Genomic DNA, 3929 nt, shown 5'->3' on the forward strand with positions numbered 1-3929 from the left:
GCTTAATGGGTTAATGAGGAGTCCCTTGACTTTACTAAAACCCGTTAACATGAAGTGCATCGTCCTCACTTTACCAATTATTATTAAATATTGTTAAACATCATGAAACGGCTTTATGACGAGCTCTCTTGAGGGGTTTTGTTGGCGATGTTTGTGACATGTTTGCTCGGTGGGCTGCAGGATGCGTCCCAGCCTTCAAATACTACAACATGTGGGTGCCTGCCGGAGCGGTTCCTTGCTGCGTGTGATGTTCGTCATCAAAACTGGTGGGGCGGCTCGTGCTCACCAACGTCATCGTGCTGGGGCTTTTCATCTACGTCAGCTAGCAAGAAGCACAGGTGAACTACTTTTCCTGTTTTCTAACATATAAATCCATTGGGAGTTTTTGATGGAGAACTAGAAAAACTATTTGTGCTTTTGGCCAGCGGGCTGACTACTACATGTACTGGACTTCTTTCTGCCCAGATTGTACTGACTAAACGATGGTCTTTGATCAGAGCATTTCTTAGCAAATAGTCTGTTATTACCTAGCCAACCGTCCTGCTATTAAGAAATAACAGACCGCAGAATTTTCCAAACTGAACCAATCAGACAGGAGTGTTAAAATTAGAACCATCAAACCTTTTTACTCAAGCGAAACAATCATTTCAAAATTGCTGAGCTTATGGTTCACATGATACAACAAGTAGATATCTAAACAAAAATTATGATTCTTGACCAAAATGATCAAATGTATTAAATTTCAATATTCCTCGTGTTAGATGTGTTGTACAGTAACATGAACTCAGTAAAGAAAAACCTATTTTCAGTCTGTGGTCAGTGAGCACAGCACCAGGAATTCAATACAGAGGTGTGTCCGCGGGCGTCTCTAAAAAGTATTAAACAGTTGATAAATCAATTAGCGATAAGTTAAGGCTATTAAAATAGTAAACGGCATTTTCCAAGGTATTACATTTTGTAGCTTGTTTTCCAATAAGTATAACAATTGTCCCAAAGAGGTTTGTATGTCTACAGTCCTGCCTGAATGTAATCATGCGTAGGTGTGCTAGTGTGATTTTCTGTGTAGTTATTTCATGGCCATCCCGTTGGGTTTGACGTCACCTGAACAGGAACATCGCACGCTCACTGCTTGATAGCACGCGAAGTTCCGTTTACGCGGTTTTTTAAACAACATCGTGATATGGGGAAATGCAAAGTTTGCGTGCTCCAAAATGGTTGGGAAGATAAGAGGAAAGGACAATCAATACTGTATATAGTCAATGTGAGGTAAAGTGTGTCGCCAAGGTAACCGGTTAAAACACAAAGTGGCGATGAGGTCTTAAAATGTATGGAAAGGGTCTTAAAAAAGGTCTTAAAAGGTTTTACATTTGACTTCAGGATTCCTGCATATACCCTGTAATACGAAACTAGCATATTTTGTTTCAGAACAAAAACTTTTTTTTCAATACAAATATTCCATATTTTGATAATGAGCTAAATATCTGACAAATCTAAATACGTTGTTTAATGCACACAATACTCCATCAGAGAAAACTATGCCTTATCCTGGAAGAAGTTTGACAAACTAATATTTTATTTTCAAGAACAAAAGCTTAGAAAATATTAGATAATGTAGATGAACTACAACAGAGCGCATGGGGTGTTATACTGACACATTTTAAAGATGCTCTAAATATGCGTTACAGACCACAAACACACATCATAATGTCTTGTATTCCTTTCTTTCTGAATGTGTTATTGCACATATAGAATTGCTAACAAATAACAGACAGAAATGACTGGGCCTTGTGTGTGCCGTGGCATTTTTAAAAACATTGCCTGCTGCTATCATAAAGTGAAACTAGTAAACAAAGTGTGACTGAATACATCCTGCTGCTCCACAACACACATCTGTGCACCTCTGCAAACACAAAGCAGCTCTGAACACACACCTGTGTGCACACTCAGTTTGACACGCAGCTACACACACATGCGAGGCCTTCCCTTGCCTGTGACACCACATGGGTCAGTGCTCTCTGTAAACACGCTGTGTGTTTCTGCCCGCATGCGTCCTCCTCTCCAGATGTGAACTGGGGCTCCTCCACCCAGGCGCTGACCTACCACCAGGCCCTCACACACACTCTGCACCTCAGCGGAGTGGAGGACCACGTCAAGAACTTCAGGTACAAAACACAGCCAAGCGCACACACACACACACACGCGCGCGCACACACACACACACACACACACACACACACACACACACACACACACACACACACACACACACACACACACACACACACACACACACACACACACACACACACACCCCCCTGCAGTTACCAGCATTACAGTTGGACTCAGCTAATTGTAGTTTCTATTTAAACAAGGACCATGCATACAAATGAAGTTTTATGCCAGAGTTTAGCTAATAGCTCATTTCCACAGTCCTGTATCTTATTACGTATTTCACCATATACAGCAAATCATAATCAGGCAGACATCTGTTAGCATGCTGAAATATAAGCGATAATCTCATGTTTCAGTGCTGGTATATCACATTTGTTTACTTTACATTTCATTTAGCCAAAGCTTTTATTCAAAGTAACTTCAAGTGCATTTAACCCACGAAGAAACAAACATAATAAAGCAAGAATCCTTCAAAATTAATCGCTTTCAATAATCAAAAGCATTATATTATTTATGATTAATATCCTCCCAGGATGTTGTTTCTGTTGCTTATAATATAAATAAAACAATAATTTAGTAGCTTTGGAAGATGTCTGTCCTGTGCTGATTCATGATGTTGAACACACCTAAAGCAAGTAATATTATTTCCAATTTATATTAGCTTGTAGCACACTGGGGACGTATCAGAGATTATGTTGCCAGGGCAGCAGAGCGAGCAGAGATTAAAGTCTCTGGTTGTCTTCAGGAGGACTCTGAGCTCCTTCTTGTCTCCTCTCGCCGCCTCCATTAAATCTCACGGTGCTTAACATATTCTCTTTGATGTGCGCTACTCTGCTCCGTATTTCTCCTGTGCTAAAGTCCAGAGGTCACCGTGAAGGTCAGGGCGACGAGGGGCTGCACTTTTAGAAGCTAGTCTTGCTGTTAATGTCAGAATTCAATAGTGATGTATACAGTAGAAATGCTGATGTGTGTGTGTGTGTGTGTGTGTGTGTGTGTGTGTGTGTAGACCCCAGTGTTTGGTGATGACGGGATACCCCAACTCTCGCCCTGCTCTCCTGGATCTGGTCTACAGCTTCACCAAGAACGTGGGCCTGATGATCTGCGGTCACATACGCACGGTGAGGAGAAACCCTCTGGTTGGCCTTTAGTCGATGTTAACAGTGAACAGAAAGGAACTTGATTGTAGCGACAAAACTCCCAATGAACAGTCGCTTAGGGGCTAAGGTCGCCTCATCGCTTTGAGGGGAAGTAAAAGAGTCCTGTAGTGACGTCATAGTTTAACGATGTTTCATGACTCAAATAAACAAACAACTTCAAACTGTCCACACATGTTAGAGCCAGCTCAGGCCACCTGTTGTTTGCTGGGAATTTTGTTTTGACAAGAGGGTGTCAAAACAAAATTCCCAGCACACAACAGGTGGCCTGGATACCAATAAACCACACCCATGTGACCATTGCCGTGAATTGTAATTAAATACAAATGTGCGCAATTTAAAATAATAACAATAGTGGAAATAATTAACTCGGGCTAAATAAGCATTTTGGCTCCTACCCTCATCGTTAGGGATGTTGTTTTAAAGTCTTTTTTATCCCGTCATAAAGCTATGTTAAAAAATGTGATCATGTCCAAAATAACATCCGTCAAAAGTACTTCAGGGGGCGGAGCATTTCCAAGTGCAGTTAAACTTAAACAGCTTCAACCTAACGAGCATACTTTTTGAATAGTAAAAATGAAAAGCTTGATTTAAAGTCTGCAC

Source organism: Notothenia coriiceps, unplaced genomic scaffold, assembly GCF_000735185.1.
Source record: "Notothenia coriiceps isolate Sejong01 unplaced genomic scaffold, NC01 NC01_scaffold00030215, whole genome shotgun sequence".
NCBI classification, from domain to species: Eukaryota; Metazoa; Chordata; class Actinopteri; order Perciformes; family Nototheniidae; genus Notothenia; species Notothenia coriiceps.